This window comes from Grammomys surdaster, unplaced genomic scaffold (genome assembly GCF_004785775.1).
Source record: "Grammomys surdaster isolate TR1022 unplaced genomic scaffold, NIH_TR_1.0 328, whole genome shotgun sequence".
In the NCBI taxonomy this organism is placed as follows: Eukaryota; Metazoa; Chordata; class Mammalia; order Rodentia; family Muridae; genus Grammomys; species Grammomys surdaster.
In genome coordinates this window covers 1,122,760-1,132,199 of record NW_021604747.1, presented here as the reverse complement: position 1 = coordinate 1,132,199, position 9,440 = coordinate 1,122,760, and positions in this window count along the sequence as shown.

Here is a 9,440-nt window from a genome sequence, read left to right as displayed (position 1 = left end):
CTGTGCTGTGCTGTGCTGTGCTGTGCTGTGCTGTGCTGTGCTGTGCTATACTGTACTGTACTGTGCTGTGTTGTGCTGTGATGTAGTGTGCTATGCTATGCTGTGCTGTAGTGTGCTGTGCTGTGCTGTGCTGTGTCGTGATGTGCTGCAGTGTTCCAAGGACACCACACTACACTATGCCAAATCTCACTGCACCACATTCTGCCACCCTTCACCCTCCTATCATAATCTAGGTTATTAGTCTATACGTATCACACTATACTATATTACACTATACAATGTCATACCATGCTTCACTATAGTGAACCATACTATACCATGATATACTACACTAAACTGTACTGCACCACACCACAGTCCACCATACTCCTCTGTTCAATACTGCCACACCATGCTATACTACACTATATTGTATTACACTATATTGTACTACATATACCACGCCATATGGTTACTATATTATTCTACTCTATGCTATACTATACTACACTATGCTGTGCTAGAATCTGCTGTGTTAGAGTTCACTGTGATACATTATACTGCATTTCACTCTACTGTGCTCTGAGATGACAGACTTCAGTGTAAACTCAGATCAAAAAGAAAGCTTACAGTGTTTAACATGGGAAGGCTATGAATCAGGGCTTTCTGGGGCCTCGCTCACCAGCACTATCTGATGCCATTATTCATTAAACAGCCCTGAGCAGTGCCAGCCAAGATGGGCAGTGTTAACTTTGCTTATTTAGGAGCTTGGAAAAAAATGTCAAGAATTTAGAAGCAGAAAACCAGCCCTCACCTCCTCATTTGTCCAGAGAACAAAACAAGCTTGCTAGATGGAGCCTGTGAGTCTGACCCATGCAGGCAGCACAGTCTCCTCCATGGCCAGCAGTGTTTCTTGTCCATAGCTGAGTCTGTGCTCTTGGCCACAGGGATATATCTAAGCAGGTAATAACCCAGCCAACCTCGGGGGAGGGAATGCAGCGCTGTGCGCTACCACCTCTGCCCTCACTGGATGCTGCACTTGAATTTTGTAATATTTACAAGGAGATTTCAGATCTATGGCACACAGCCAGATGGAAGCCCCACTGTGCTGCAAGCACAGGCTCTATTCCACCTGGTGAAGCCAAGGGTTGATCTGCTGGGAAAGAATGCAACAGGGTTATAGGATGATGATGAGACCCAGGCTGTGGGACCAGGTCTCCTTCATAGAGACTGCTTTCTAGGACCAATAGCTGTCATCTTCCTCCCCTTTCTTCTGTGGATCTCAGTGGTCAAGCACATTGTATTCCAAATGACACAGAGAGAACAACTGCTGTGTCTCACAGAGACGATGCTCAGTTGCAAGCTGCAAGGCCTTGTGTGGAGCAATTGCTTGACCAGTTCAGTATTGGCCTCCCTTTGGCTTTCTGATTCTTTACTCCACTCCACAAAATATCCATCACTTGTCCACCAAGAGCCTGGCACTGATGAAGAAGCTTGGGTTACACTAGTGAACAGCAAGATTGAAAATCCCCTCCTCATTAAAACATCCAGAGAGGTGTTAGAATTATGCCAAATACACTTCAAATTTCTTTAAACTTCTTCCTAATTATAATGACTACTGCTGTAAATTTTAGAACTAGCATGAATCCAATGGTATTAGGCATGACTCTCAAGATGGCTCCTTACTCTTAAATTCTGAACCTCCTTCAAATAATTTGAATAGGATAAAGAGCATCAATCTGTTCTTCCAAATGCCTATTTAAGTCCTCTTGTATATTCAACACATTAGTAACATTTTTTTTTTTTTTTGCTAAATGAGTAACATAAGTAGCTGTCTTAACTTCTTGTGTCACAGCAATTGCAGAAGCAGTGGTACTAGCAATTAATGTAATTAAAGCAGTTATTACCCATGGCCTGAGGTCAGTATTTCTATTTTGGTCAAGCTTCAAGAATGGCATTTATAGCTTGATCATGCTAGCCCTTTTTGTCCTGGAAATACTTTTATTCCTGCCCATTGTGTTAAAGCTTTTCTTTAACAACATCGACATGTTGGCAGTCAAAGTACATGACTTGAACCTGAAAATGGACCCCCAGACAGAGTTATTAAATTAACAGGCTGGCAAGCCAAGGACAGGTACGATTCTGCACAGAGCCTTACCAACCTAAGACATAAGTGCTTTGCTTTGGATAATGCATATTCCATGACAGGTAAGAAAAGCATTCTTGTCAGAATGACCTAAGACAGGATCAGTCTTGTTAATGAAATAAAAAAGGGGGAGAGGAAGAGAGCCTTTGGGGCTGCTTGGCAAGAATCTGACATGGGCCAAGGACTAGGAAATGGGCTGCTTGGCAGGAATATGACATTGGCCAAGGACAATGAAGTAGGCTTCTGGCAGGAATCTGATATTAGACTAGAAAGAAGAAGTAATTTCAGGTAGGAATCTAAATCTTAGGCTAGAAAAAAGAAGTAATTTCAGGCAGGAATCTAAATTTTAGGCTAGAACAAGGAAGTAGGCTTCAGACATGAAAATGACTTTGGGCTAGGACAGGGAAGTAGGCTCAGATACTTTGGTCATCCTGATAAACCCTTAGAAACAGTGATCACGAGAGTGTTCACACAATTGTGTTTAATGCCTTGTTTGTTCTTTGACTATTTGTGTTTATTGTCTTGCTTGTTTCTTGACTATTTTCATCTATCATATTGCTAGGTCCTCAACCTAGAACTGACCTTAATACATGCATGTAATTAAAATGGTATAAAAGCAAAAAGGAGGAGGAGGGATGGGATAGGGAGTTCTAGGGAGAGAAAATGGGGAAAGGGGATAATATCTGAAATGTAAGTAAATAAAGTATCTAATAAAAAAGAAACACACACACACACACACACACACACACACACACACACACACAAAGAAAATCCCCTCCTCAGAGGAACTGTATTCTGTGGACCAGGTTTTATGTACTCGCTCACGTGGAAGGACTGTTCTTTGTGAGTCTCGGGAAGATGAAGGCATGAAAATATGGCTGGGGTGTGAGACACCATGCTGGGCCTGAGGTGCTGCTCAAAGATGTCATCTCTCTTCTTAGGTACAATGGATCACCTCCCAGGACTGTTTCCTCATCATTAGAGGGGGTTAGTGATGGTTCCTTCCGCCTTGGGCTGGGTGGCTGCAGGAAGCCCTGTGCAATGCTTGGTGTAACTCCTGGCACACAGCCAATGGACAAGTGGTACATTAGTCCTCAGCCTAAGCTCTGCACTGCAGCAGCTCCTACTGTTGGCCCTCGGTTTGGTTGCCATAGTGCTGTTCTGGGAGCTTCTGAATGCTGGTGCCCTGTGCCTTCCTTAGTCTGGTACCACAAAAGTGAAGGAACAGTCTGTTTTCCTCAATCTACCATCTTGCTTCCTCATTTCCAGGCTGCCAAGAGCTACCATCACCCTCAGGTGGGCCTAGTTACGACCCTTTCACTTTTTCAGACTTGATTGGAAGCATGTTCTTGGTGAGGAGGCTCATGCTGTGTCTTTCCTCCTGGCATCCCCAGCTTCAGGCTTCCTGAAATCTGACTATTAAGTAGCAAGGCATAGTTCTGCCTTGAAATGACTGTCCAACTTGAGGCTGATTGCTTAATCTCTCTGGCCTCAGAGTCTGCATCAGTAGAACAGAACAGCAATGCTTACTGTGAAGGGATGCTATCAAGTCAGTTGACATAGAAAGGTAGAAAACTATAACATTTAAGTCACTCCAGACTCACAGCACGGCTCTAGTCAGCCCAAATTCCTGTCTGCCCAGCATGTCTGACCATTTAAACTATGTTAATATATTTGGAGTGTTACAACAAAACACCACAAACTGAGTAGCTTGTGGAGGCATGTATTTCTCACCATTTCAGAGACCAGAAAATTAAAAACCAAGATGCCGATGCATCCTGTATCCTGTGGGACATTTTCTAGGTCCACAGATGATGCCTTCTTGCTGTGTCCTCATGTGGAGGAAAGAACAAGAGACACAGCATGCCTCTCTCTTGTAAGGACACTAGTCCTGTAATAAAGCTTTACCCTGAGGACCCAGCTGTACATCTCTCTGGGGTTTAGGCTTTACTGAAGGAACCGGGTATACAGGTGGGGCTGTCTGTGTCACCATGAGGCTTACTCCAGCTCTTGGCAACCCTGCAGCCTCCTGTCACATGAGGAGTATATGCTGCAGCTCCAGTGTTCTTGAAGGCCTGCTTCATTCTCCATGGCACCTCATCCATCTTACTGTACCTATTCCTATTGAAGAATACATCTTGACCCTCTGAAGGACCGGTCATTTCATGCCCTGTAGGGCACTGTTTCTGGAACTGTGACTCAGACATTAAATCCAAGACTTCCTATCTTCTAGGAGTTGTGAAATACACAGCGCTCCCTTTTTCCTGCAGTCATGCTTTCCAATGTTTCAGTTACCCATAGTGTAGAATATTAGATCAAAATATCCAGAAATAATCATACATTTTGAATTACATGCAGTTCCCAGTCACTTGGTCAAAAGCTGTCTAGGATGATCTCACCCAGGCTATAGGTTACCGAGCTTTCTGCTCAGTAGTCACCTGGACTATTAAGATGTTGTTTGCACAGCAGGAAGGCATAGGGATTACCTTGCAGCTGGGATTCCACTTGACATAGGCTATCAATGGACCAACAATATAGGGGTTCCACCTGCACTGAGATGCATGCATACTCCACTTCAAAGAATGAAGGAAACACTTATTCCTTTCTTAACAAAGCCTTGGTAATTCCTACTTTGTGGTTAGTTTTCATCCAAACTTAATCAGGAACATATCTGGGATCTAACAGTAGAAGGCTGATCCAGCCTGAACCAGTTTGGGGTATCTCCTAGATTCTTTTCTGTTGCTGTGATAAAAGTCTGTCCAAACACAAACTGGGAAATGAAAGGGTTAATCCATATTACAGATTTCAGTTCATCATGAGGGAAGCCAGAGTAGGGATCTGGGGGCAGGAACTAAGGAGAAACTCTGCTTGCTGGGTCACTCACTAGCTTACAGTTAGCTGGTTTTCTCATATCACCCATGACCACCTACCCAGGGAATGATACCCACCAACTATGATACCCAGCATCAATTAACAATCAAGACAATCCTCCATAGACAAGCCCAGGCCAAGCAGATACGGACAGTTATTCAATTGTAACTTTTTTTTTCAGGTGGTTTTAGGCTACATCAAATTAAAAGTCGATGCTTAAGGCAGTGTGTATGCACAGTAAGGCAAGTTGTGTCCTTTTTGAATGAACTCTTAGGGAAATTTTACTATTTTTCATCTTATACTCATGTATGATTGATTGGGCATATTGTTAAAAATTAGATGCATTGTGGGAAATGATATGTACAACAAAACAGCTTACATATCCCAAGCCTGTCCATCAAGCAGAGAACCAACCATGCTGTACCCCTTAACATTGAACTGCCCCCCATGGGAAAGGAACTCATTAAAGAAAGCACTGAACAATAACTAGGGCCCTGGAATACTTTTGCTCAGGGAGCCCTCTGCTTGTTTGCAGTGCATCTCATCTGTCCAGTCACTTTGCAGCTGAATAGTTCCTGGTCACGTTGCAATCTCTGTGTGCTTACTCAGTTCTTTGAAAAAGACACCAGGAACCTGGAAACACCAGGTTCAGAAAGCCAGCCCTGGGCAACATTTGTATTTAAGAACTTTGGCATATATCCACTTGGATGACTGATAAGGCCCTTGTATATATTCCTTAAGGTCCAACTTTCCTTCCTCACCCCTCAGAGGTGCAAGCTGGTCTAGGTCAGCTTTTGGCCTGGAGTCCTGGGGAACCTGGGGTTAGCACCTTTCTCTTGCCCTACCACTTAGGCTGCCCAGACCATGTGGCCCACATGACTCCTAGCACCCAGCCAGGAGCCTCTCTTACTTTGCAGTCACCTGATTGCCTGTTGTGAGCTCTCTCTGTGGTCTCCAGAGGCCCCAGAAGACATTCACATGTCTACCTGGGAACTGAAAGCTCCAGGGGGATCTGCTGACAAGGCTGGGCAGGAGAGCCAACTGGAGCAACAGGGAGCCTTGGGCTGCCCTGTTCAGAGCCACAGCTTTTACTCAGTTTTTGCAGTGAAGGAATGAAATCATTGATGCCTGATAGAAGAAATGGTTGGTAACAGGTCAGGATAGTTACCATCCTCCACCATCCCTATTTTTAGAGAGGTTCTGCCTGCAATTAATCATGTGATAAGAGTTACATATTACTCTGGACAGGGAGACCGAAAGGACAGGAATAGAGAAGATGAATGTTGATGAGAACTAATGAGAAAATGAATCAAACATCACTAGGACTCACTGAGAGGCTCTGTGGTTCAGGAGACGTCCATCTCAGGACTTTGATCTGTGCAGCCACCATAGTCCATTGCTTTTCAGTCGCAGAACTCAGTTTTTCTTCTGTTGTGACAGAACCGTGGACTACATTTGTTCAGTGACACGTTCAGCAGTGCCATTACTAAAACAAGGCCATGGCTGTCAATAAACTAGGCTTTTCAGAATTCAGGCTCTTGGGTAAAACTTCAATCTGAGATGATCTGTCCTGTAATTTATTTTAACCAATAAAGTGCAGTGGAAGTTACATTGTCCTAATTTGGATCCTATGCTCCAGGAAAGCCTTGCAGCTGATGCGTTTGGGGATTCAGTACCCTAACCTCCCCCAGAAGGAGCCCCAGGAGACCATTTGGAGAGAACTCTGGAGGAGCACTTGGGGGAGTGACTCTGAGACCATATGGCAAAAAAGAAGTCCAACCATCTCAGCATACCAGCTGGAGGCCAGCAACCAGCAGCCTGTCCAGCTGAGCATCTCCATATAAGCAAACGGGGATGACCGTCAAGACCAGCTGAAGGACCAGTCATCTGGGCCCAGCCCGGCCTGATGAATCATCAGGAATAATAGCAGGATTGTTTCAAGCCATGTGTTGGTGTTGCTCACTATGAAGCAGTAATAATCCATGTAACCCAGTTCTCGAGACAAACATAACTATGTTTGAAGTAGTCTCAAGTGAACTACCATCTGTGTGTGCTAGAATCTACAGGGAAAGAGGGAAAAAAAACAGGATAGATAGATGAATAGATTGAGTTCATTTAATTGTATCACATGATTGTGGACAATCAGGGGGTTCAAAGCCAAGTCATTGAGGTCAACTAGACACTCAGGAGTGTTACAGTCAACTTCAAGGCATTTTGCTGACAAACCAGAAAGAGCCACCCATGTAGACTAAGCCTGAGGGCAGTTTGCTGAAAAATTCTTTCGTGATTCATGGAGCATCCAAGAGAAGAACAGAACCTCAATAACAACCATGTTCTGCTCAGAAACCTGAGTGAGTGGTGCAGCTGGTTCACATGGTAGAGAGTAGCTTTATTCAACGTCCAATAAAAGGGAACATTCTCATGGAAACATCCAGAATAGTGTTTGACCAAGAACCTAGGCACTATAGCCCAGCCACATTGACACGCAGGACCAACTGTCATACATAATTAATTGGCATAAACCAGCTTTCTTAGATTTTTCGTTCTGTAGAAAGAACCAGGGTAGGAAATCAAGACACTTAGACTTTAATCCAATTGACTTCACTCATGTATCAGTGAATTTGTTCATGTCTCTGAGCTTCAGTTTCCCCACCAGGCTACTTTTGCTGTCCATGGGCTGGTTTTCACCCTAATATCACGGAATCAGCTTCATCCAGGTTCTTATGGACAGGACTATGACACCGAAAGCAAATCCTCAAGCCCCTGGGGCTCTGGGACTCACTATTCTGTGCCACTTTTCAGAGGAAGTAAATTCTAAAAGGATCCCAGGTCACTGGATCAGGAACATTTATTATTATTAAACAACAAATACTTATGTGATTCAATGTGTGACTATGATTTTCATGTAAACATGACATTTAAAAGTGACATTCTTAAAATACTAAAACTATTTATGGCCACTCATCTACAGGCAAATGCTCTGGTTTTCCTGGGACAGTGGGTACTTGGCACCCAGGCTCATGGTCACCCATCTCTACCTCACTAGATGAGCTACATAAAGTGTTGTGGCTCACTCCATCCCAGTTCCAGGGTGCTCATGAAATCATTTGTCTATTGTCTGAGGGATAATCTGACTCAGTGATGCCCTATGAACATCGACATGGGGCCTGGGCTAGATACAGTCATCTTGTAGGACAGGAGTTGGGTGGATAAGTCAACCGGTGAGCTAGCTGTAGAGGGACACTAAAGTCGTGGTCAGCCCAGAACTTCAGCCTGTTTCCCCTTTGCCCTTCAGTTTATAAGATGCAATGAGAACTTCTTTGGTTTTCTAAGCCTTTTTGAATTAGAATATCTGTTGTCTTTTGGTTTTGGTTTTGTTTTTTCCTAGAGAAGCCTGAAAGCACCGGGCAGTGGTGGCGCACGCCTTTAATCCCAGCACTTGGGAGGCAGAGGCAAGCAGATTTCTGAGTTTGAGGCCAGCCTGGTCTACAGAGTGAGTTCCAGGACAGTCAGGACTACACAGAGAAACCCTGTTTCAAAAAACAAAAAACAAAAACAAAAAAAAGAAAAAAGAAAAAGAAAAAAGCCTGAAACCTCATTTTCAGTTAGAATGTCTACCATTTCTCTCCTAGAGTATCCTGACACCACATCTGCCCCATCCATCTGTGGGTGAAGAAGGGCTACATCTGTAGCTTTCCACCTTTGCCCCTTGCTTGGTGAATCATAGTGAGACTTTGTTTCTCTCCTCACCCAGGGCTCAGCTTTAAGCAGGTGCTCTGCTCCCATGCTGCTCCCAGAGGGCTACACCACTGCAAAACAACTCAGGTCACAGCATCACCCAGACTCAGGGCAGAGCTGGGCAAGACTGTTCACAAATGAACACGGACAGTGAATCTGCTTCCCACTATGTTCAGGTTCATTCTTTAAGTGGCAAGAAATGAGTCCATGTGTCTAATCTTTTTTTCTGTCGATGACTCCTTTATAGGGCTTCTCATAGGAGGTGTGCTTTAGAGAACAGGAATATTGAGGTATAATTTACATATACTACAAGGTTCGGGGCTAGCTACAGGGCTAGTCTGGTGAGGCACTTGCTGCTAAGTTTGATGAGTTCAATTCCTCAGACTGACATGGTACAAGATGAGAACTGATTCCTGCAAGTTATCCTCTGTCCTCCACACAGACATTGGTACACATGTGTGCCCCCCCAATAAAAACAAACAAAAAATAAAATGTGAGGAATATAGTTCAAATGTGTATGTGTGCACACACGTGTGTATGTATGTGTGAAAGTAAGCACACTGTCAATATGAGAGACATAACTTGCCCACGTCTCTGTGTCGTCACCTTTCTGCTCTGTCTCATCAAACCAACCTGCCTTCATATGCATGGCCCTGTAGGCCAGGCTTGCAGTTTCCGTAAGATAAAGCCATGTGTCCCACCTGCC